Genomic DNA, 27,895 nt, shown 5'->3' on the forward strand with positions numbered 1-27,895 from the left:
ATGAACATCTAGCAGCTGCTGTGATCACTGCACCCAGCAAGCTTTCAATACAAATACAAATATATACATCTGGTGTGTAGCTGTAATGTGTGTGCATGTGTAATGTACATATTTTGTTGTTACATGCATTTGTGTTCAGTGTGTTGTGTGTACAGCATGTAGATACACATGTATGATATATATATATATATATATATATATATATATATATATATATATGTGTGTGTATTTATGATTGTGCATGTACATATGTATAGTTTTTTTGTGTATGTGATATGCAGTGGCATATCTGTCACTAGGCTAACAAAACCAAGGCCTAGTACTGCACCTATCGTAGCACAGTGGCCAAACTGCGACCCCCCTCCCCCATTCACTCTAGGGCCACTTTGATGGAATTCCATGCGCTCAAGGCGATTTTGTGTTCGCTCCTCCCCTCAGCTCTCTGTATATTTCCGAAATGGCTCTTCAATGTACGTTTGTTACCTCTGTCTTCCTGCTACTGGCTACTGTGCCTATCTGATGCAGCACAACTTCAAACTAGAGGCGATCTTGGACACGTAAGAAGCATCCTTAGCAATCTACCTGCCTCCAATTGAATCCTAAGGTTTATTATTAGCAAATATATACCAGCACTATATATGTATAAAAATCTGTCCTTCAGCACCCACTTTTTAGAGCTCTCCTCAGCGCTGGAGGCTCCAAGTGTGCAGCGTGACAACCATGGGGATGGAGTAGTGATTTCACGATACTCCGGCCCCGTGGTCATCACGCTGCACACTTGGAGTCGCCAGCTCTGTGGAGAGCTCGCAAAGGTGGCTGCTGAATGATAGATTTCGGGGGTCCACAGCAGTGGGACCCCTGTGATCCGACATCTTAATAAATGTATTAGGGCCAGAGTACCCCTTTAATGACAGTCACAAGGTTTTTCTCTCTGGTATGTGCACCCATGGCCATCTCTTATTATCAATCAAGTGATAAAGTTGTGATAATAAACAGCTTCAATATGCATTATATTAATATACATTCTTGAACATGTTTAACCCCTTAAGGACGCAGGGTTTTTCCATTTTTTTTTCCTCATCACCTTCCACCTTCCAGCGCCACCAATTTTACTTAATAATGACATCAATCTTTTCACCACAAAATTTATGGCAAAACCAGAAAAAAATATTTGTGGGGCAAAATTGGAAAATAAAAAAAATGCCATTTTGTAATTTTTTGGGGCTTTCGATTCTATGAAGGGATCTTTTCGGTAAAAATGATACCATATCTTTATTCTGTAGGTCCATACGGTTACAAGGATACCTAATTTATATAGGTTTTATTTTATTTTACTACTTTAAAAAAATTGTAACTGCATGCACCAAAATTAGTATGTGTAAAATGATCGTCTTCTGACCCAGATAACTTTTTTTATTTTTCTGCATATGGGGATGTATGAGGGCTCATTTTTTGCACCGTGATCTGAAGTTTTTATCAGTACCCTTTTTGTTTTGATGGGACTTATTGATCACTTTTTATAAATTTTTTTAGGGTATACAAAGTGACAAAAAATACGCAATCTTTAAAGTTTTTTACATGTACGTCATTGACCGAGCTGTTTAATTAACATTATATTTTTATAGTTTGGACATTTACGCACGTGGCAATACCACATATGTTTATTTTTATTATGTTTACATATTTTTATATGGAATTTGGGAAAAGGGGGATGATTTAAACTTTTAATATGGAAGGGGTTAATGTGTTTTTTTTAAAACTTTTATTAAACATTTTTTTTTACACTTTTAGTCCCCTTAGAGGACTTTTCGGAGGAATGCTTAGATTCCTCATACAGATCAATGTGATTGCATAGAACCTCATTGATCTGTGTGCTCTGCGCTTGATTGATAAAGCCTGATCCTGCCAGGCTTTATCATTGTCAGAGCGGAAGCCAGCACAGGATGTGAGGTAAGCCCTCTGGCTACCTCCACAGTGGACCGTGCCCCTCCCCCCCACCCACTGGACCACAAGGGATGGTTTAAATGTCCCTTTAGGCACCTCTGTCAACTTTGACAGTGGTGATCTAAAGGGTTAATAGCCGGCCGTGGTGATCACCGCATGTCGGCTATTAACAGCGGCCCCCAGCTACAGGAATCAGCAGAGGGCCGGCCGGTATGGCGTGAACGTGACTCAGGAGCCTGCCCCATACATCGCTTGCCGTCTCAGGACAAGCTGACTCGTCCTTAGACTGCAAATGGTTAAAATAAATCATATTTATTAGAAAATATGTATGTATTACAAAAGAACCATATCAAAAACAAACACAATTCCTATAAATTAGTATTTGGAGATAAAATAAACCATAGTTAACACAATGACAATATGAGCAACACCGATCCAGTGGTTCTAGTTTATTTAGTCCCAATCTAAAAAGGAAAGTCAGTTGCAGTATTATTATAAAGCAGTCCCTGAAGTTATTATTTTTATTTGGTTATGGGTTGACCATTGTTAGTTGGAAATATTGTATCTTGAGATTAGTTCTAAAGCCTTAAAAATGTTATTCCAAAATAGGAAGAAATTAAGAGTAAACATGCACTTTAGGATTATAGCTCTTTTAGCAGAGAAGTCCCTGTTGTGATTGGTTACATTGGTTAAATATTAGCAGATATGTAAATGATAACAAGTGTGGTATGGTTTGTTTTAAATTGTGTTTTTATAATGTCATTAAATTATTTTATATAATGATCACAATACATTCTTAAAATAATATTTCATTATTGTTATTGATATACAGTGGTCCCTCAACATACAATGGTAATCCGTTCCAAATGAACCATCGTTTGTTGAAACCATCGTATGTTGAGGGATCCGTGCAATGTAAAGAATAGGAAGTTGTACTCACCTGTCCCCGCCGCTCCGTACAGTCACCGCTCGTCACCGCTGCCCTGGATGTTGCACTCCATCGCTGTCGCCGCGTCCCCGTGATGTCCCCGCCGCTCCGGAACTTCTCTGCTGCCCGGGATCTTCGCTCTCACGTCGCCACCATCACGTCACTACGCACGCCGCTCCTATTGTATGACGGGACGGCGTGCGTGGCGACGTGATGACGACGATGGAGAGAGCTGGCGATGGAGGGGATCCCGAAGAGGATGCTCCGGAGCTCCGAGGACGGGTAGGAGACCATCACCGGAGCACACAGGGCACCGTAAATGGCTATCCGGCGGCAGCTGAAGCAGTCAGCACTGCCGGATAGCCGTTTATGCGATGGCCCCAACATACAAAAGGCCTCTGAGAAGCCATGGCATGTTGAAATTATCGTATGTTGGGGACATCGTAGGTCGGGGGGTCACTGTATATATATATATATATATATATATATATATATAAATATATATATATATATATATATATATAATATTTATTTATTATATTAATTTTGCTTTCATCCCATTTGACAATAGGATGAAACCACTGGGAATTTTACACCAAATAAATAACATTGTAGGTTTTAACTTGGTTCCTAAATTGGTCTGGTAAAGCATAATTATTTTATTTTTTTTTTACTGTCTGCCAGCTTCCATTTTCTTCCTCGCTGCAGATTTGTCTTCTATTCTAAATAATATATAAACTTCATTAAAATCTGTGTTCAAAATACCTTCAATACTTTAAAAAACATACTACTGAATAAGCATGCAGACCTCATTGAATATGTAACAAGACATTATTTAAAAAAGCATGCTTTTTCTTTAGCATCAGAAAGCAGACTAACAACATACACCTGCTTCATTGCAAGTTATGACCTCCCTAACATTTTGCCCCAGTGTATATATATATATATATATATATATATATATATATATATATATATATAAAAATATATATATATATATATTTATATATATATAAATATATATAGGGTGTGGGCCATTTATATGGATACACCTTAATAAAATGGGAATGGTTGGTGATATTAACTTCCTGTTTGTGGCAGGAGAAAAGCTAGCACAGGCTTCCAGTATCCGTAGTTTCAGGTGCTGCAGAATGGGCAAAACTAAAATTGGAACAGGACCCTCTGTTTACGCAGAAGATTTTGTTCATTGATGAGGCAAACTTTTATGTGAATGGTGAAGTTAACAAACAAAACCCCCTCTATTGGTCTGACAATAACCCCCATTGGATAGATCCCTCCATGACTGTTGGAACACAAAAATTGATGGTATGGTTTCGTATATGGGGTACAAAGATAGTGGGGCCATTCTTCGTCAATGGAAACCTCAAGGCCACAGGATATGTGAAATTGCTACATGATATGTTTCCCTCTTTATGCACTGAAGCTGGCACGTTCCCTGAGTTTTTTCCAGCAAGATGGTGGACCACCACATTATGGGTGTCAAGTCCGAGCATTCCTAGATGATCAGCTTCCTGGGAAGTGGATTGGTCATCGTAGGCCAGTTGATTGGCCTCCAAGGTCTCCCGATCTGACCCCCTTAGACTTTTATCTTTGGGGTCATCTGGGGTGAAGATATGAGATGTGCAACACCTGAAACTATGGATACTGGAAGCCTGTGCTAACATTTCTCCTGCAGTGTTGCTATCAGTGTGTGAAGAGTGGGAGAAGAGGGTTGCATTGACAATACAATACAATGGGCAGCACATTGAACACATTTTATTTGTGGTCAGAAACTTGTCAATAACTCATGAAAGAATAAAGTTACGTTAAAACCAAGCACATCATTGTTTTTCTTGTGAAATTCCCAATAAGTTTTATGTGTCACATAACCCCTCTCCCTATTGAAAAAAAAAAGTTGGATTCAAAATGGCCAACTTCAAAATGGCCGCCATGGTCATCACCCATCTTGAAAATGGGTGATTTGACATCTTATCCCCTATCCTTTAGATAGGGTTTTAGATGCTAGGGGCGGACTACCCTTTTAATTATTGAAGCAACACAGATTAACCCCTTAAGGACTCAGCCCATTTTGGCCTTAAGGACTCAGACAATTTAATTTTTACTTTTTCATTTTTTCCTCCTCGCCTTCTAAAAATCATAACTCTTTTATATTTTTATCCACAGACTAGTATGAGGGCTTGTTTTTTGCGCGACCAGTTGTCCTTTGTAATGACATCACTCATTATATCATAAAATGTATGGCGCAACCAAAAAACACTATTTTTGTGGGGAAATTAAAACGAAAAACACAATTTTGCTAATTTTGCAAGGTTTTGTTTTCACGCCGTACAATTTATGGAAAAAATTACATGTGTTCTTTATTCTGAGGGTCAATACGATTAAAATGATACCCATTATTATATACTTTTAAATTATTGTTGCGCTTAAAAAAAATCACAAACTTTTTAACCAAATTAGTACGTTTATAATCCCTTTATTTTGATGACCTCTAACTTTTTTATTTTTCCGTATAAGTGGCGGTATGGGGGCTAATTTTTTGCGCCATGATCTGTAATTTTTTTTGATACTACATTTGCATATAAAAAACTTTTAATACATTTTTTATAAATTTTTTTTTAATAAAATGTATTAAAAAAGTAGGAATTTTGGACTTTTTTATTTTTTTCGTTCACGCCGTTCACCGTATGGCATCATTAACATTTTATTTTAATAGTTTGGACATTTATGCACGCGGCGATACCAAATATGTCTGTAAAAAATGTTTTTACGCTTTTTGGGGGTAAAATAGGAAAAAACGGACGTTTTACTTTTTTATTTTTTATTCACTTTTTTTTTATTTTTACATTTTTTTACATTTTTTTTACACTTGAATAGTCCCCATAGGGGACTATTCATAGCAATACCATGATTGCTAATACTGATCTGTTCTATGTATAGGACATAGAACAGATCAGTATTATCGGTCATCTCCTGCTCTGGTCTGCTCGATCACAGACCAGAGCAGGAGACGCCGGGAGCAGCACGGAGGAAGGAGAGGGGACCTCCGTGCGGCGTTATGAATGCGAACTGCCGCAGATGCCGGGATCTGTATTGATCCCGGCACCTGAGGGGTTAATGGCGGACGCCCGCGAGATCGCGGGCGTCGGCCATTGCCGGCGGGTCCCTGGCTGCGATCAGCAGCCGGGATCAGCCACGCATGACACGGGCATCGCTCCGATGCCCGCGGTTATGCTTAGGACGTAAATGTACGTCCTGGTGCGTTAAGTACCACCTCACCAGGACGTACATTTACGTCCTGCGTCCTTAAGGGGTTAAAGGCTTTGTGTGCTTAAAGTGTACCTGTTATCAACAAAAACTTTTTATATAATATAGATAATTATATGTATATTTGTAATATACATTGATTAAAAAATTTGTGTATTTTTAGGTGAAAAATGCTGTCCCTGCAGCTATTGCCTGTGTGTCTCTATGAGGGCAGGACAAGCAGGGCTCTGTGCAGACTCCTGGCTTGTCAATCATCCTGATGTGTGAGCTGGGAGCATGTCACATAGCCCTGCTTGTCCTCAGTGTACAGAGCCCTGCTTGTCCTCAGTGTACAGAGCCCTGCTTATCCTCAGAGTACAGAGCCCTGCTTGTCCTCAGTGTACAGAGCCCTGCTTGTCCTCAGTGTACAGAGCCCTGCTTGTCCTCAGTGTACAGAGCCCTGCTTGTCCTCAGTGTAGAAAGCCCTGCTTGTCCTCAGTGCACAGATCCCTGCTTGTCCTCAGTGTACAGAGCCCTGCTTGTCCTCAGTGTACAGAACCCTGCTTGTCCTCAGAGTACAGAGCCCTGTTTGTCCACTCACACTTCCTGTCTTTGGTCTCCTCACAGAGACACACAGACAATAGCTGTGAGGACAAAAATATACACATTTTTTAATCAATGTATATTACAAATATACATATAATAGTGTTATCTACATTATATAGAAAGTTTTTGTTGACGACAGGTACACTTTAAAGTTAATTTGGCACAAAACTGTCCACATTAAGTACAAGCTGTATCTTCGTATACTGCAGCCAAACCTTTCATTATTGTGTGACTTTATGTCCATAAGGAAAAAACTTTTTTCAACAGTCACAAACAGTCAGAGAGGTATGGCCTAGAGGTCTGCAATGCCCTAGTGCTGCCACACCTCTCTCCTCCTACGTTACTGCATCGCCACTGTGTCATTGACAAACAAGTCCGCTGTGGCTCAGTATTACAACGTGCATGCATCGAGTATCCTGCAATAAGCATCGGGAGGACTCACAGACATATCTCACAAGTTCCATGATACTAAGTGATAACGCATGCGCTATTGCTCAATATTATTGCACTTGCAAGATGAGTCTGTGAGCGCTCCCGATGCTCATGGACTCAGCACATTGACTAATTGTAATACTAAGCTACAGCATATGGATCTGTGTGTCAATCACACAGCGGCAAAACAGCAAGGTAGGAGGAGAGAAGTGTGTCGGACCTGGGGCATTTCAGACCCCTAGTCACTTTTCTCCATCGATTGGTGACTGTTGAATTTTTTTTTATTTTAAAGAGATAAAGCCACAGAAGAAACAGGTATGGTTGCAGTATACACGATACTGCTTATACTCAGTATGGACAGTTTATATATGGTGTTTTCATGTGACAGATGCACATTAAAATTTCTAAACAGTTATGATTAAAATATTCTACCATGTCTCCAAGGCTACAGACTACAAACAAACCTTGTGTGTAGTCTAATTCTTCAGTCATATGTTATATGCCCGCACCATTTGAGAAACCTTGGCGTGGTGCGGGCTCAAGTGTGTCCTTCATATAAAGATATACTGGCTAATGTCTCAATTTTACATCAGTTTTGAAGGTTAGCTAATGTCATTGTTTACATTAACCACAGTTGTGAAGCCACATTGTGATCCATAGGTGCAGGTCCTCCACTCCAACGTAGGTGCACAACTGCACTTGGAGTTGAGCACCTTGTATCACCTTAGATCACATTAATGTAAGTGTTTGTTTTCAGTCATATGTTACTTCTCTAGCTAAACTGCCTTCTTGATAACCTTGATCTCTTGATCCGAAATATTGTGAGAGGAATGTATTTTATCTGAGCAGTAAGTGTTCTCCTAGTTATTGCGATCAACATCATATGTGAGGGATTATCCAAAGAAAAACAAGCACTACTGGTGTATGGCGGGACCACGGGTGTAGCGGACTGAGTGGTGGGATCAGATGGTATTAACCCCTGGGGCAAGATGTTGTTAACCCCTAGTGTTCGTGACGCCAGGGTGTGGTTGTATGGCGTAAGGCACCGCCGACAACCAACCCAAAACAGCATATATTAAATGAGAGTCCAAAGCAGGTTTTGAAGCAACTGGAACTTTACTGAAGAAGGCAGTATGACGTTTCATACAGTTAGTCAACTTCCACAGAGCTGACCAGGACACAGGGAACCTCTCAGGCTTGCTTGGACTTGTAATGATAATAATAACGATGCAGGCCACTGTACTACTGTTATGACTTTGGAAGGGACAGTAGAGACTTGACTTGTAGACATAGAAGACTTACAGATTAGATGTGGCTGCAGACTTGTAGGATTTGGCCTAGCTGTATTGGACTTAACTTGTACAGGACTTGTGCTTTCTTTATTGTCCAGGAATAGAGCAGGAACTAAACAGACCTAGTGTGGAGACTACAGCTCCTTATATATCAGGGGGCTGGACTAAAGCCCATTGGTAGCTGGTTGCCTGGGGTTACCTGTGCCTCTGGAACTCTGGGTATCAGGTGATCACATATCACATGACTATCACATGACCTTAGGAAGGTCCTATACAGTGTAAACATTATATTAACCTCTACACATAATAGTGACCTTGGGGGACCCTGCAGGAGAGCCCTGTGGACTTGAGGAACTCTAACTGAGGGGACTTTAGGACTGTACAGAACCATGTTCTGTACCAGGACACAGCAAACCCCCTTACTTAATATAAGTTGCCCTCGACGTCTGTCCCCTTAGGGAGAGGAGTGAAATGGCCACTGGGCCATGTGCAGTCCTGAAGCATTACATACAACGTCCAATTCCAGGCTGATGAAACGAATATGAAAACAGATCAACTGGTAATAAGAGTCTCTGTATATAATGCCCATAAATGCTCTGCAAATCTGATGAACATATTAAAGGGGTATTCCAGTCAAAAAATTTATATATATCAACTGGCTCCAGAAAGTTTAACAGATTTATAAATTACTTCTATTAAAAAATCTTAATCCTTTCAGTTGTAACAACATGACTTATACTTATGACATAGTTTTTATTTTAGTTGGTATGACTATGGACTATGCTCAATTAGTGACTATGCATATAACAGACATAGCTGACTATACATTTCTGACTGACTAAAACATTTTATGACACTGGACTATATCCGACATTTTATTATGACTATGACTTCACACTTTATGAGTACTGCCACATTTGATTAGTACTATGATAAATCTGACTAAGACTGACATTTGTCTGAATATTAGACTATTAGACTTGGTATGAATGGTGACCACATGACAACGATTTCACATTTTTCCAGGGAATGCAGGGTTGGGGGAAAATAGTTTCTTTGGACAGCTCTCCTGTTAACAAAGATGATGCCCCCATGCCTGTAGTCCATGAGTGTGCCAAATCCCCTGACTCGGTCCAACTTTACAACAGTGCGTGGTGACGCTCCAGGGGTGGCTCACCTTCCTGGGGATGCTCCATCTTTCTGATATATAGGGCTTCCAGTTGTTTTGTGTCTTGCTCCTGTTCTTGATGCACCTCATACGGCAGAAGGTTGGGCCCATACATGTGTTTCTTCTGCCCCCTCAGTTCCTCTACTATGGCAGCAACTTTGGCTTCTCTGCAGGCTCTTTCAGCCTGAGCTGTGGGAACTGGGGGATGAGGCTTCCCTGGCAGGGGAAGAATGTGCTCCCTCGTATACTGGATTAATGCAGGCTCATCGCTGAACAACCATCTGGGTAGAGGAGGTGACTGCGGGCGTGCAGTAGCTTCAGCAGCTTTCGGGGCCTGGGTCCCTCTCCCTGGGCTAGAAGTGGAAGAAGATGTAGAAAATGTTGTCTCGGCCGGGATACTTATTTCCCACTCCTCGGTAGCAATTTCTGCTCAGGATCCCCAGATCCTATGGTGAGGAGACAGCCTCACCTGCGATGCTTCTCCCGACTTGGATGATTCCACTTATTGGGTAGGTGGCCATTTGTCATCCTCTGAAAGTGGGGGCAGGTTGCAGGCCTCCTTGGCCCCAAGGGACAGCCACTGCAAACGATCAGCCAGATCTTGAAATAGTTGCGCTTCGACCGCGGCAACTTTCCGCTCTGCTAGCTCCATTTTGGTGTTCTCTCCATGTGCTCCGGTGTGCTCCGCCATCTCTATACTCCTCTCTGCCATCTCCGGACTGAAGAGCGCTGGCTGCCTGGCCTCTTTTAGTGTCAAAAAGAGAAAATTTATTAAAAACACAGAGATAAGGTACATAAACCTTGCATTGCGCACGCAGGCGCTTGGTTGAAAAGACATAATCAACAACAAATCATCAACTAAGGCACGTCAAAGGTGCAGTATGAACAGAAGCAGGCTGGGTGCCAGGCAACATAACTAGAACTCGTATTAGAACTAGTCCGGTGAATGACACATGAGGAGGGGCGGATAAGGGTGATAGGAAGATACACTAGGGTTTGGACGGAGCTGCAGATCATCTAAAAGGAGTAAGGGTAACATTAATAATGGGCGAGACCGGTCTTATGGTGGTGGGGGTCCTGTTTATAGACAAAATCACAGAATCATAGAGTAAAATAGTAGGACATGTCAGGGGCATGAGGAGAGGAAAGCCAAGGGTCCCATATCTTCTCAAACCCCTGCATGGTATCAAATCTTAAGGCGTTTAATCGTTCCATGACCATAATATTGTTAATACGGGAGATCACCATAGGTAGCGAGAGGTCAGGGGATTTCCATTTAGAGGCAATATGTATGCGGGCAGCCAATAGTATTATCTGAGTTAAGCGAAATAAAGCATTAGGCATTCCATTAGGCTTGTGCCCTAGGAGGCACACTGCTGGTTCACAATTAAACACACGGTTCAGGGTGGCAGAAATTAAGTCAGACACTTGGTTCCAAAAGGTGGAGATTTTGGGGCACGTCCACCAAATATGGAGCATATCTCCTATGTCCGAGCAACCCCTAAAGCACCGGGGGGATACCAAGGGATAGATAGTGTGGAGTCTGGCGGGAACATAGTATGTGCGGTGTAGAATCTTCAGAGCAGTTTCTGTCAGAGACACCTGCCAACTACCTTTGCTCAAAGTCGTACAACATTCATGCCACGAAGAAAGGGTAAGATCAATATTAAAATCCGTCTCCCATCGCGACATAAATGCAAGTTTTGTATCGGGCGTAGGTTGATTGAATGAAGAGTACAGGAGGGACAGAGTGCCTAATCGGAGTGGAGAGTAGATTGCCATGGCTTCGTATGAGGTGGGGGAAATGAGCATGTTAGAGGGTATTAGGGAGCGATAAAAGGACAGTATTTGGGAAAGATGAAAAAAATCCTCAGGGGGAGGGCGGTATCTGGTTATGTATTCAGATGGGGACATCAGCCTCTTTCCCATCAAGAAATGATGTAGAAGGATAAGATTCTGAGAAGTCCACCATGAGAAGTCCGATGGGCGGAGGCCAGGTGAAAAGGTGGGATTCCGTAGAAAGGAAAGGACTGGGGAGACCGGAGACTGTAGGGATAGCTTGAAGCGGGTAGACCGCCACAGGAGAAGGGAGTAGAGAGAGATAGTAGCAGCATAAGGTATGTATGGAGAGATCGGAGAGGAGATTCACATAAGGGAAGATAGAGAGTGAGGTGACAGGAGAGAGTTTTCAACCTCTATCTTCAACCTCTATCTCTCTCTCGTTGCCAAATGAATCGGAAAGCATCCGACTGAAGTCTATGTAAATCTGACATGGAAACCGGTATCGGGAGAGTACGGAATAAGTACAAAATCTTGGGAAGTACCACCATTTTAATCGTATGTATTCTGCCTAGCCATGATATATGTGGGAGATCCCATCTAGCAAAATCCTCTCTAATCAATTTATAGAGGGGTCTGAAATTCAGTCTGTACAAATCAGATAGAGAGGAAGAAAAGAGAAATGCCTAGATATGGGATATAGGAAGAAGAAGGGGTCAAAGAAAAGCAGTCAGAGATGACATCCTGCACAGTCCGAGGAGTGTTACAGAAAAGAACTTTGGATTTAGATCTATTGATCACCAGGCCAGATACTGCGGAGAAAGCGTCCACAATTTGAAACAAGTTGGGGAGAGACACTAACGGGTTGGTTAATGTGAGTAGGAGATCGTCTGCGAACAAGTTGACTAAATATTCATTGGAGCTGATAAGTGCCCCCTTGACATCCGGGCTATTTCGTGGGGCACACGCCAAGGGCTCCATAGCTAAGGCAAATAGTGCTGGAGACAGTGGACACCCCTGACGCGTACCCCTGCCAATAGTTATAGGAGTAGTTGTGGAAGAAGGTAATTTAAGGTAAGCTACTGGGGTGGAATAAATAGAGCGTATAGCATCTGTAAAAGCTCAAGAGAAGCCCATCACTCGTAGAACTTCAAAAAGATACATCCAAAGGACAGTGTCTAACGCCTTTTCAATATCCAGTCCGAGTAGAGTAAGGGGGGTATTAGAAGCTGAGGCCCAATGGATAATATTGAGGAATTTGCGGATATTGTCGGGCACTTGTCTGCCAGGGATAAAGCCCACCTGGTCATTATGGACAAGACTCGGCAATATGGCATTGAGGCGTTTGGCAAGTATGGATGTGAATATCTTTGAATCTAGATTAATAAGTGAGATAGGTCTATAGTTGGACGGGACTAGGGGATCTTTATGTGGTTTAGGGATGACCATTATGGATGCGTGTAAGAATTCGGGGGGCATTGGGGAACCAGAAAGAAGTTTATTGCAATAAGAGACAATGTGGGGAGTGAGAATAGTATCAAATTTCTTATAATATAGGGCCGAAAGGCCATCTGGACCTGGTGCTTTACCTAGTTTTAGGTCGGAGATGGTAGCAGTAACCTCCTCGGCTGTGACAGGAGAGTTTAGCGATTCTCTAGCAGCAGAAGAGAGCATAGGAAGGGAGAGAGAACGTAAGTAGTCAGTGACTAAGGCAGGAGAGGGAGGAGAGTGAGGCGCTCTGTATAGAGAAGAGTAAAAGGAATGAAAAACTTCGTAGATCTTAGAGGGATCAGAGGTGGGAACCCCGGGACGAATTTGAATTTTGTGTACCCTGTTAAGTCTTTGTTTTTGTTTAAGCATGGCAGCCAAGAGCTTGTCGGGCTTATTAGCCCATTTGTAATACGTTGCTTGGGTCCATCTGAGCGCCTTTTCCGTGCGCTCCGATAAGCTTGCATCCAATTGTAACTTGGTGGATCTGAGCGCCTGGAACAGGTACGGAGAGGGAGATTGTTGATGTGCTATAGCTATTCTAGCCAGTTTGTTCTCCAAGGTGGCCTGTGCTCTAGTCCGATCACGTTTCAGCTTAGAAGAGAGTGCTATTAGTTTCCCTCTAATAAAAGCCTTGTGCGCCATCCAGACCCAACCGGTGTCCACTTCAGAGGTAGAGTTTGAGGAGAAGTAGTGCAACAGTTCAGAAGCTATCTGATCTCTAAGGTGTGGACGGCACAACAAGGATTCATTGAGTCGCCAAGTATAAGGAGTAGAGCAAGGTCCCCCAAACTTAAATTGCGCGTATACCATGTCGTGGTCAGACCACGCACAAGGAATATGTCTAGAATACAGAAGAGAGGAAAGTGAAGTAGTGTTGGTCAGTATCCAGTCTATACGTGTATATAAGCAGTGAGAGGGTGAGTAGTAGGAATAACCTTTCTGGGTCAAGTTATGCTCCCGCCAGACATCCACCAATTCTAAATCTGTAAATTGTTGTTGAAGCGTGTGTTGCTGCAAACCTGACCTCCGGAAACCAGCAGTGTGCGACCTGTCCAGCATGCCATTGACCACCATGTTGAAGTCACCCAACCAGAGTAATACATCATAAGTGAGGGACTGCAATCTAGCAGATAAACCTATGAAAAAGGAGAGAGAATCAGCATTCGGAGCATATGAATTAACAATACATACTTTGCGATCCCAAAGGAGGCCCTCCAAAATAAGAAAGCGACCGTTAGGGTCATAGTAATCAGAAATCAGTTGAAATGGGAAGTCGTTGTGAAGAAGAGTCATGACTCCCCTGGACTTAGAGGTGTATGAGGCCATGTAGCATCTAGTGTAGTGTTTATGAATATGTTTGGGGAAAGAGGTAACTGTAAAGTGGGTTTCCTGTAGACTAATGATATCAGGTTTGTGTTTAACATAATCAACAAATGCTTTTTTCCTTTTCAGTGGGGAATTCAAACCCCTTACATTGTGTGAGATAATATTACACATCTTAACTCAGAACCCAATAAGCTGAGGATAGTAAAGTCTACACATGAAAGAGCATAGGGGAGAAGAAAAAAAAAAGGGGGGGGGGAAACAATAGAAAGGACCGATCTCCACCCACAGCATGGCACAAAATATTGCAACCTACAGCATTGGTGACATATAAAACCAGACAACAGGGAGCACAGACAGGGTAGACAAACGGGGAGTAAAAGAAGAGTATAGGTAATCGCATGGGAGCAGGCTTCACAACCATAAGAGCAAGAGCTATAGACATGATCCACCACATCCCATCATCTAGAGGCAACATGTTGGTCCATCCGGCCAGGATATTATAAGACTGGGGACAAAGAATCCCTCTAATCTTGTCAGAATCCCCTCAGTAAGGACTTAGGCAAGTAAATCTAGGTGTAGATAAGAAGAAAAAAAAAAAGTCACAAGGAGCAAACTTAAACGTAACTTGTATAACCGTCCAGCCCGTATGTAGGCAAGGAAGTGTCATCCTGTGCAGTCGGGAGAATAACCTGGGGAGAGAAGAGAAAAAAAAAAAGGGGGGGGGTCGACTGCAGGTATCAGGGGGCTGGGTAGGTAGTAGACATCCTATGAGGAGAATCCCAGTCCACACTTTCATGAAACAGGAGGTAAAAAAAAAAAAAAAAAAATTTAAAATACAAAATAAAAAAATAAAATAAAATAAAATAAAAAATAAAATATATATTTAAAAAATAAAAAATAAAATTGGGGAGAGCATTTGTGGAGATATCGGAGACCAGTCGTCATCCGGAACAGGGGCACTGCACTGTCCGATCCATGTACAAGGGTGGAAGGTAAGGCTCAGAGATTCGATGCATATCGAAAATATGCTTCTTCACAGGGAGACGGTGAGTCAAGTAGGTTTCTGGGAGTGGGTGCGGTGTCGCTTGTGAGGGACCTCAGCCCTCTGCCACATCCTTTTCAGGGCAGGTGATTTAGAAGAGGGGGGGACGTGGTCATCAAATGGTATATTCTCTTTATGCAGGATTTCCAGAGCTTTTGAAGGGGACCGGATGATATACTGCTGAGATCGGACCTGAAACTGCAGGTTAAAGGGGAACCCCCATTTATATCGAATTTGCGCCTTTTGTAGAGCCAGAGTGACGGGTCTCATGTTGCGTCTCCTCTCTAGTGTAGAAGGGGCTAAATCTGCATACAGGTGTACCGAAGGCGGAAAGCCCGGGAGAGGGGACAGGTTACGGGCTGCTTGCAGTATTTTGTCCCGCATCTCAGGATAGTGTAGGCGTAGTACTACATCTCTGGGAATGTCGGGGCCCTTAGGCCGACCCAGACCTCTGTGAATACGGTCCATCCTCAGCAAGAACCCCTCTACCTGAGGCAAGAGGCGTTTGAACAAGTCCAGAGCAGTAGCAGTGAGGTCCGTGAAGGACTCCCGCAGGCCACGTATTTGAATATTAGCTCTACGTGACCTGTTCTCCAAGTCTTCAATTTTTAACTCCAGCAAGTCAAGGCGTTCAGTGTGGTCTGCAATCACAGTGCGATCACTGTCAATGGCGTCTGCTAAATCATCCGCCCTCAGCTCCATATCAGAAACCCTTTGACCCAGCTCACCCACCTGTCTGGGAAAGTCAGCCACCGCTTTCCCCAATTCCGTCTTGAAAAGTACCTGTATGGAGCGGAACAGTTCAGTGGGGTTCAGCGGTTCATCGGGTATGGTATGAGCGGTATAGAATCCGCGATGTCGTCATCCTCTGCCTGAGTTGGGCTCGAAGCGCGAGATGGTGTCGGCGCCATGTTAGATTTAGGCCCCGCTCTGAAGATCTCTGGGATGGTTTGAGATAGCGATCTCTGGGAGCCTCCTGACTTGCCCTTGTCCATCTCTGGAGGATAAGGAAGCACTGTGGAGTAGATTCGGGTCACTGGAGCTGTTGAGTCAGCGCTGAGGATGCTTTATCCCGGCCGGTGGCGCGGAGCTCACAGAGGAGACGTCCTTCCTAGCGAGTCGCGCGCATGCGCCCCTCTGCCTGGTCTCTTTTATAAGAGGCTTCGACAAAATGGTGGCCGGACGGAAGGACGTCATCGGTATAGCTTCCGATCCCCCGGCAACAACAAGCAAATACAAGCAGTTCTACCTCAGCATGGAGACGACTACATGATATCCACACCCAGGACATTTTTGCGCGCTTCTCAGGTTGCTCCTAAACCCTTACAGGTACAATTTGTAATGGATCCATTCTTCAAATCCATGTATTTTTGTCATAATAGGCACAAAAATATCTAAAAAATAATTAATATGATATCTAAAAGTATCATGAAACATAGCAATATCAGATTTTTTAGTTTTTTTTGTTCAACTAGCACCAGAATTCTGGTGCAATAGTAAATCTACCCTATTATCTTTTCTTGTAAGAGCAACTTTGGCTTCTGCTTACGTGAATTTCACATGAATATCTATTCTTTCGTCTATCATATTTAGCTTTTTAGATAACATCACCCACAAGATGTTGAGTTTTTATAATGTTTGCAATGAGTGAAGTCCTAAGGAGGAGAACTGTTGTCTTATTTATTTTTATGAGTAAATATTCCTAGAAAGTCTTGGAAAAATGCAGCCATAATATCACATATAAAAATCATAATTCCATGTTTTATACATTTTTAAGCCTGTGGTCTCTATTGTTTATGCATTGCATGCTATATATCACAGCAACAAGTGTTATCTATGTAATGCTCTACATCTCTTTTGTCACATTTCTGTGCAAAAATGTATTGCACATTTTATTTCCCAGCAGTGAACTATGGCAATCATTTTGCATTATTATCATTTTCAAAGGGCAGGTCTTGTATAAGTTATCAACCAATGTATTGTACTGTATATTTATGTATGAAGATATTTGGTTGATAAAAACTGTGCATAATGTGATCATGGCAGGCTATTATTTAAAAAAAGGAATTGAAGAAGGTAGGTAGCAAATGAGTAGGTAGGTAGAAAATATTAAACCCATGGACTCCTTAACCTTGTAATTTTTCCATTTTTTTTCCCACTTTAAATAGCCAGAATTATTTTAATTTTCTACCTAAAGGGCAATATTATGCAGAACCAATTTTACTTTATAATGGCATCACTTACCGCGTTTATCGGCGTATAACACACACTTTTAAAACGTAAATTTAAGGCCGATTAATCTTCTGGTCACTGATTTAAAGCGGCCGCAGCAGCGTCTGGTTGTTAAGTATTAACAGCACGGCCGCGGCCACTTTAAATCAGTGACCAGCAGCGTCTCCTCCCCTCTCTGTCACTTGTTTTCTTTCGCACTATCCACAGGTACTGGTGTGGTGGATAGTGCGGAAGACGCTGATTAAAATGAGTCCTACCTTGTCCGGATCTGCCCTACCTTTTAATCAGCGTCTCCCGCACTATACACCAGTACCTGTGGATAGTGCAGGAGAAAACAAGTGAGTTTCACTTTTATTTTTACTTCATTCCCCCTCGCTCATCATTCCCTCTTTCCTGCTTTTTTTTTTTTTGTTTTGTTTATTTTCCTTACCTGTCTGCGCTTTGGCAGGTCAGGTCAGGTGGGGGGTCTTGCGGCAGTGAAGCAGATGAGTTACATCCTCTCCCGACATCACTCACATCACTTTTCATTTCCTGTAGTCTCTGCCGAAAAGTGACGTGCCACACAGAGAAGCCGGGAGAGGGCGTAACTCATCTGCTTCACTGACCCCGCAAGACAGCCGAAGGACAGACAAGTAAGGAAAGGGGAAGAGTGGTCTTCAACCTGCGACCTCCAGATGTTGCAAAATTACAACTCACAGAATGCCAGAACAGCAGTTGACTGTCTGAGCATGCTGGGAGTTGTAGTTTTGCAACATCTGGAGGTCTTCAGGTTGAAGACCACTGGATGCCATAGGAGGAACATGATGGGGGGATGATGAGACGGGAAATGATGAGGGGGGGGGGGAATGATGAGGGGATGAGACAGGGGGAAATGATGAGGGGGAGAATGATGGGGGGGATGAGACAGGGGGAAATGATGGGGGATGATGAGACAGGGTGGGGGGATGATGAGGGGGAATGATGGGGACATGATGAGACAGGGTGGCGGGATGATGTGACTGGGTGTGGGGATGATGAGGGGGGAATGATGGGGACATGATGAGACAGGGTGGGGGGATGATGAGACTGGGTGTGGGGATGATGAGGGGGGAATGATGGGGGACATGATGAGACAGGGTGGGGGGGATGATGAGGGAGGAATGATGGGGGAAATGATGGTGGGGGAGGCACTAAAGGCTTAATGTCTGTATGGCTAGTGGTGGTCTATGACAGGGGGAAATAATGAGACATGGGGGGGATGATGAGACATGGGGGGTGGCGATGAGAGGGGTAAATGTGGCACAGGGACTGATAAAAGGAATGATGTGGCACTGGAGGGGACGGGACCAAACTGAGGTGCAGAAGAAAACAAAGTTGGGGGGATGATGTGGCATTTAGTCCAAGTCATTTATTTTACATTTTATTTTGTTATACGCCAGTGTGTGTTATACGCTGATAAATACGGTATTTTACCCCCACTGTACCTCAAAGTTGTACTGCGTAAAAAAAGAAAAAAAAATCCAAAAGTTGCAAATTGCTTTTTTTATTTTCATTTTGCCCCATAAATATGTTTTTTTTTTTTTTTTTTTTTTTTGCCTGGCTGTAGATTTTGTGGTAAAAATTAATGATATTACAAAAAACGAATTGGTATCTACATTAAATATGCCCACATATGGTCCTGTATGTAAAAAATATAAAGAGTTATGGATCTGAAAGGTGAGGAGAAAACAAAACGCAAAAATGACAATTGGCTGTGTTCATCATGCCAAACGAAAGCTGCAAAATCAAAGGGGTATAACAAAAAAGTGTGGTAGCTTGGGGGTGTAGGGTAGGTAGGGTATAGCTGTGCAGTGATGAAAGGGTGTTAGAGTAACCCTTAACTGTTGTGACGCCAGGGTGCAGGTTCCTCTCTGTATATATATCCTACCGCCACCCGTTCCAGGAAAGATAGGGTGGAAGAAAGGATCGTCCACAACCGAAGTTTTAGTAAACTTAAGACAACTTTACTGAAGATTTTATGCAGGTTAAACGTATTAACAGTCTTTACAGAGGACCGGACTTTAGGTTCCTCACAGGTTTGGTTAGGTTTCCTCACAAGTAATTGCTTTGCACTGTTCCACTGGATGTAGGGGAATTGTTTAGGTCCAGCAGTCATGTAGGATTAGGATTGAGTTAGATTGAACTCACGGTTTTGTATTCGGCTGAAGTTAGCAGGCTTCAGGCCTAGATTTGTCTTGCAGGTAAACACAGAGCTCCGGTCGCTGTCATATCCCAAAGGAAACAGAGCGATGATTGCGTAACAATGCCCTTATATCTAAAGGGGCTGGATTCAAGCTTATTGGTCCCCCAGACCTGTCAGTCCTAATACAAAGCATTGTGGTACAACATGTGACATGAGCACATGACCTGAAAGGTCCTTAACCTTAGCAAAACAATATAATTATTAATCATGTGACCAAAGGTCCTGTAAGCAATATTTACACTATACATTATATCTATTACAAACACATAAAATTAAAGTAGGAAGAGTTGAATAGGGGTTATCCCACTAAGAGCATCCTATCAGTACGGAGGAACTCTGAATTTGGGGACTTATAACACAAGGTACAGTACTAGTACAGTACCAGGACACCACAGAAGTATGTTAAAAATTGCCTCACTCTGATGCCTGTATTTGTTTTTTATTTTTATTTTTTTTTGTATATATAGAAATATATAGTTTATTTTTTGCACCATGATCTGTAGTTTGTAGTGGTACCGTTAATGTTTTTTATGGAAATTTGTGGTAATTTTTTTAATTATTTATCTGATACTAGCTGAATACCCGGGGTTGCCCGGTTTTTCCTTCCAAATCCTTGTTGGGGAGGAAAATAAACAAAGGAGGAAGTTTTTGACTCCATATCCCGTCCTCATATATTGTTGTCATATCCCAACCCCATATCCTGTCCTCATATCCTGACCTCCTATCCAGTCATCATATCCCAACCTCATATCCCATCCTCACATCTAGTCCTCATATCCCGACATCCTATCCCGAACGCTTATCCCAACCTCCTATCCTATCCCGTCCTCATATCCTGACCTCCTTTCCCATCCTCCTATCCTGACCTCCTATCCCGTCCTCCTATCCTAACCTCCTTTCCCATCCTCCTATCCCGACCTCCTATATCAACCCCCTATCCCGTCCTCCTATCTCAACCTCCTATCCCGTCCTCCTATCCCGTCCTTCTATCCCGACCTCCTATCCCGACCTCCTATCTCGACCTCTTATCTCGTCCTCCTATCTCCACCTCATATCCGGTCCTCATATCCGACCTCCTAACTCGACCTCCTATGCCGACCATCCTGTCCTCCTATCTTGACCTCCTATCTTGACCTCCCATCCCGTCCTCATATTCCGACCTGTAATATGTGTACCAGGTATTGAAATATCTCCAGCCGTACAGAAGCTATGTGGAAACATACATTTCCCATTGATTTGCATGGGACTTTAATCAAAAACCCTGACACTCACAAATGGGGGTAGTTAAGGGTTAAATTAACTATCCTATATTTTAAGAGGACATATAAGTAACATGTGACCAAATGTTATTGAAATATCTGCAGCCATTTGGAAGTTATGCAGTAGCATATATTTCCCATAGACTTTTATGGGACTTTAAACATAAACCCCGCCCCTGGCAAATGGGGGTGAGTAAGGGTTAAATCACCTATCCTATGTTTGTTGTTGACATATAAGTAACATGTGTGCCTAGTTTCATTTTAATATCTTTAGCCGTTTGGTAGTTTTTTGTGGAACATACACACATACATACATACATACATTCATACATACACACACGTTGAGTTTTATATATATATATATATATATATATATATATATATATATATATATATATATATATATAGATATGTTGTGTCCAAAAATCTGAAATTCTTCCATTTGGTATTTTTTCTATTTACACATAGCATAGCATTGTATCGTGATATCAGTGCTCTCCTAGTACAGTCTGCCTGAGGCGATTGACAGCATGGAGATAAGGAGAAGCCCTACGGTAGGCATTTTTACTAATCAAAGTGAAAAAGCTGTAAACTTGTAAACTTCTATGCCAAATAGTATAAGACACTTCAATAAATAAAAGCTTACATTAGGAATTAAACCATTTTAGTAAATGTGCCTCCTTATATGAACCTGTTTAGTTATGACCTTTTTCTTCCAAAATACTGTATTGAATGTGGGATATTCCATTCCCCCCCCCCCCCCCCCAGATAATACATTAAAAACCACCTGCTGATTGTTAGCTAAATGTAAAATTACAAGGATAAAATAAGAAAGAAAAACATGTTATTAAAAAAAATATTTAACTTAGTTTACTTCATAGTTATTATAACATTATGTAGAGAACAAAAGCACTTCCAGGAAATTTCAGTAAAATGGTGCAATTATGTTGTAACTTTGATGTATGGTTATCATCAGAACTTAAAAAGACAATGCATTTGGAGTAGAGATAAGTAGTCAGCCTGAAAAGAAATATCAGCTTTCTCCTCTGTAATTGCTCTGTTCCAAAGAGGTATTAGACTTTGCTTTGCAGCAAACATTCTTTCCATCAAGGCTTTGTGTTCTTTGCGGCACTTACTTTGCCTTGTGCATCATGCAAACTTTTTTTCTTGGTTTGCAAATCTACTTGTTTGATTTTGATCCTAGTTAAAGAAGGGCATGAACTATGAGACATTTCATCTCAGAATTCCTGTGTTCTCCAAAAGCCTCTTTTGTAATCTGCTTTCTAGATGTCCTGTACCTGCTAAGCACTGACTTTAAACATGAATCAGCCTGACTTTTGCTCATTGATTTCCATAAGTCTTCCATTCTCTGCCTGACAATGAATGGGAAAGGAAGAATTTTCTATTGGCTTTCAAATCAATAACCCCTGAGTGATTAACTTCCTGAAACACCATGTCAGATTTGATCACTGTATCCTTAGAATGCCATACACATGTGCAGCAGACAAAATTGCACTGAATTATTGTTAACTGACAGTCTTTGATTTGGCATTTTGCACTGGGAGGTGTGAGAAGGGAAGATTAAAAGTGGCACAATGTGCCAGTTCATTTATCCTCTGTAGCTCACGCAGAGAGCAATCAAATTATCACAGCCAGAAACACTTCTCTCTGTTCTCTGTGATAGTGAGATAAAATAATGGCTTATAATGGAAGGGGGAAAAGGCAAAATTTTTACTCATCACAAACTGCATTTTTATCCTTGTGTGAGCATATCCGTAGGTCTATCTATCTATTAATCTATCTATATCATATCATATGAGATAGATAGATTAATAGATAGATATGAGTCATATCTCTAGGTCTGTCTATCAATCTATTTATCTCATATCTATATATCGTTAGGTCTATCTAACAATTATCTATTATCTATCTCATATCTATCTATCTATCTATCTATCTATCCATCAAGTATCTATCTATCTATCTATCTATCTACCTATGTCCATTCTAGCTATCTGTAACCCCTATGAATAGTTTGGCTGCAGTACCTAAAATGCCCAGTAGATGGCAGACAGAGACCACAAATTAACTTATATGCTGTTACTGAAGACTGGAATTGTGATCACATGATCAGCAGCCATTTTATGAGAGATGATTCAGCATTGGTGGATACTCCAATCAAATTATTGTGACATCACACAGGTCTTGAATCTCTGGAGATGACCACAAGCCTAACCAGAGAAAGGATGTTCTACTAGCTGCATCACAGAGACAGCACCCATTTAGAGAGAGAGAGACCTGCTGGCAGCATTGAGGGGCAATAACTAAGTCCAGACGTCTGGTGAATGCAGTGAGATGAGAATGCAGCTCGACTGACCTGGTTATCGGCACTGTCGGGTAAGCCAAAAGCTACCACAGGGCACCCGGTCTTCTCATTCAAAATTAAGACTCTGAAGTCTGGAGGTGGACATTACACATCTCAACCTGTTTCAGTGAGGCTGCGGAACAGGACTTGTATGGACCCCATCTCTCCTATGTGCACTAACGGCCATTAGGGCGCAGACAAAAGGGTGGGCCACAGGTGTGTAGGTGAGTGGGTAAGGAAAATCCACATTGCATTGCTTTTCATGCTATACTGTTGTCATTGTATTTCCTTAAGTCTGCTTGTCCATTTACTATTTTAAATATAAAGTTAGTTCCAGTTAGGCTATGCCAGTCTTATTGCATCAAGTATGTTCCCAGTGGGACCCCACATCCCTACCCCATATGTCCCGCTGGGTGGAGGCACTGCCGCAGACATGTATCCCAGCTCCCAGATATTGGAGGCTGAGGATCCGCCTTTCGGGCTTAGTGAGGTAAATATGGTAAGGACCCCAGAGACGTTAAGACACCTCCCACACCCTGCTACAATACTATCTTCTATCTATCTATTTGTTTATCTATCTATCCATCTCTTTCTCTCCCTCTATCTTCTATTTTCCTTCTTGTCTTTCAGCTAGCTATGTAGATTTTTATTTTATCATTTGTAAAGTAGGATTTATTAATTACTACTTCAAAGAAAAAATAAAGGGTTACACCCCTGGAAAACATTTATTTATTTATTTTAATCAACTGATGCCAGAAAGTTAAACAGATTTGTAAACTGCTTCTATTTAATAATCTTAATCCTTCCAGTACTTATAAGCTGCTGTATGCTCCACAGGGAGTTCTTTTCGAATTTCCTTTTTGTCTACGAATCGGCAGTCACTTGCGGCAAGTCACTTTATTACAATACACTGCAGAAGGATCATAGGATACAGAGCCTGTGTGTGTGTGTTACAGCAGAGAAAAGCACAGTCCAGCAGCGTTTAACATCCTCCCAGTCACATCAGCATTCTCGTGGAGGGAGAGCATTGCTTTTTTCACTGACAAGGATTTTTGCTGCAGCTGCAGCAATTAACCTCCCAGTCACTGTCTTCGGCATAGTATTACAGAGAGGGGCAGATAGCTGTGTGTTGCCTTATACATTTCAACAAGCTGCATCAACTTCATAAACGTTAGTAGAGGAGGCAGGAATAATTTTTCAGCGCAATTTAGTGTCTTTGTTCCACAAAAAATCATCTATTTGTCCTGTGACACTGTGGGACTCCGCCTCCTCATCCTCCACCACGTCCTAAGCCTTCACTGCCCAGACAAGTCTCAGTGGCCCTTCAGCATACCATGTGTGCAGGGCACGGCGGTGTCACGCTGTTCTTCACATCGTTTTCCTTGGTGAAAAGAGTCACGCAGGGGATGAACTGCTATAAGTCATTCATAAAGAAATTGGAGCATGGCTTACTCCATGAAAACTGGAAATGGGAACCATGGTGACTGACAACGGGCAGAACATCTTGCATGCGCTGCGACTGGGAAGGCTGAGCCATGCGCCCTGCATGGCACACGTGTTCAATCTTGTGAAGCAGATCCTGAAGTGCTCCCCCCATTTGCAAGACATCCTAACAATGGGAAGGAAACTTTGCATTAGGCTTGTGCAATGTTTCGGACGTAATTCGTTTTGGTTAGAATTGTTCATATTTCGTACATTCGGATTGATCTGAATGTGCAAAATATTTACATCCGAATGAATCTGAATTTGTAACAAAATGAATTGTACATGCCTACGAAATTGTGAAAAACTAATTTTATTTTTGTTAAAACAAAATTTGTTTTCATTTAGAAGCAAGGGACCATTTAATAAAGTGTGTGTTTCATTTTTTTTCTCAATTTTTTACATTTTTGTAGGTAGTACTATTACTCCCAGCATGAAATAGAACATCACTCATTCATATTTTCCGCTCAGAGTGGTGATTGGCTGGATGGTTGCCGCCAATCACCATTCTCTGAGGGAAATATGAATGAGTAATTGGCCGGCCGGGGTATAGTGCAGAGATGCGAGCACAGGAGAAAGCCGCTCCATCTCTGCAATAGATAGGACGATCGCATCGGGTGTCAGTAGTGATACCTGCTGTGATCTGGTCTTACCTGCAGGTACTACTACTCCCAACATGGAGCACACTCTGCTCCATACTGGGAGCTGTTGTACCTCCATTAATAGACAGATCGCAACAGGTGTCAGAAGTTACACTCGCTGCAGTCTGTCTATTAATGCAGGCACTACAGCTCCCAGCATGGAGAAGAGTGTGCTCCATGTTGGGAGTATTAGTACCTGGAGTTAAGGAAAGATCACAGGGGATATCACTCCTTACACCCACTGTGATCCTCCTGTATAATGTATAGATGCGGCCGGCGCTCTTCTATGGCCCCCTTCACTGACGTATATATATATATATATATATATATATATATATATATATATATATATATATATCCCACAGAGAGTTGTGATTGGCTGGAACCATCTGGCCAATCACAGCTCTCTGTGGGAAATATGAATAGGTGTATATATACGTCAGTGCAGGGGACCATAGAAGAGCGCCGGCCGCATCTATACATTATACAGGAGGATCGCAACGAACCCCAGGCGATCTGTCAATTAGTACAGGTACTACTACTACTACTACCATCATGGAACAGTGTGTTCCATGCTGGGAGTAGTAGTACTACCTAAAAATTTAAAAAAAACTAAGAAAAAAAAAGTGAAAAACACACACACACACACTAGACTTTTATTATTGCTGGCTACATTTTTAGTGCCCTGCCCGCCCACATAAATTGATCCCTGTTTAAAAATTTCTAAAAAAAAAATTGTTATAAAAAAAGGTACATTTCGTTAGATGCAATCTTTTCCTTCACTACTGAATCTTTTTTATTTTAGTTTTTTAATGTTACCCTACGAAATTTTATTAAAAAAGGTATCTCCATCTCCAATAACCATAAAAACGAATAACAAAATTGGCCGAAAAACTAAAGTAAAACTAACGACATGTATAACGAATAGATCCGAAATAACGAATTAATCCTTAAGCCGAACAGTTTCCAAATAGAACCGAAAAAAAATATATACAAATGCCTCCGAAAACAGAATAAAACTAATTACTGTATCTCGAAGGTTTAACAGAACCAAAACATTTTTAATCCAGAAAAAAACTAAATGAAACGAAATTTTTGGTTGTGCACATGTCTATTTTGCATGCACTTCAGCCACTCGTACACCGCCAAGCACACCCTCCTTGAGCTGCAGCGTCAGAACGGTATCCCACAACATAGTCTGATTTGTGACATTGCCACACGTTGTAATTCCACCCTCCATATGTTGGACAGCCATCACCGATTTCTTGTTGATCCAAGCAGATAGGGGTACTCAAAAAGATAGTGGTGCGGCACCACTATCTGGATCATCAACAAAGATCATGGCGTGCTCATGGCATCATGCTTTTATCAGTCTCCTGACTAAATAAGCAAGGAAACGCATTGAGACAGATACATCTATTCATCTGACACATAAGTATCACCCCAATGTTTGCTTGGCATCACTATTGTGTATAGTATGTCCTCATATTTTGCTATCTGCAAATTGCACGGTTATATAGGACTCGGATCCTTTCAGCACAATGTTTGATATGACTGCATGAGTAGCCACATATATGCAAACTGGTGACTTAGATTACTGGAGTAGACCTGAGCATATCTCCTTACCATCTTCTAAAAAAAACTATCTTATATAATGTTTATGAGTAGTCTGGATTGACATCTAAGACCCATTCATTGTACTAGGAAGATATTGTGTATGGGTGCTCGGGATTTACATCTAGGACCCAGGTCATTGTAATATAGGAAGGATTTGATTGCTAGGTCATCTTGTATATATAATATCTGATTAGAGATTCCTGTAGTAGTGCAATACCTTTCTAACTATTGATATAAAGTGCTATTGATCCATCATACTTTATCTATATGGACCTATATGGGACAGACCATTATAATAAAATTGTGTAACCGAATATTGCTATGGCACTTCATCAGCAGCCATAAATAATACCTTGTGCTGTATATATTACTCTAGAGAATATGGGTATTCCTAGGGTGCAAATGTCCTCTATATATTGAGACCGATTACCCATGATTATACCACATTATCAGAAGGTTGCATAGGGTAAAGCCTAATTTGAGAGAGCTAGCACATTCAATTAGCAAGTGACCGAGTTTATCTAGGGACATCTAGCAAGACCAGGCTAGGTTTCAGAGCAGGGCCGTCCTTTTTAGGACATCACACTCCGCCTAGGACAGCATCTAGAATAGGGATACCGTAGGGTTTTACAGGTTCCCCACCCTGCCCTACCTGTTGTCCCTAATGGGCCATCTCCTGAGCCAAGGGGACAGGACCAGTGATAGCCAGGTGTGATACTTATATATACGATTTAATAACTTTTTAATACATTGCTGATTGACTTTTATTCTTTAGTTTGTGGTATTGGTCACTTTATGAGCACTCA

The sequence above is a fragment of the Hyla sarda genome, chromosome 1, assembly GCF_029499605.1.
Source record: "Hyla sarda isolate aHylSar1 chromosome 1, aHylSar1.hap1, whole genome shotgun sequence".
Taxonomy (NCBI): Eukaryota; Metazoa; Chordata; class Amphibia; order Anura; family Hylidae; genus Hyla; species Hyla sarda.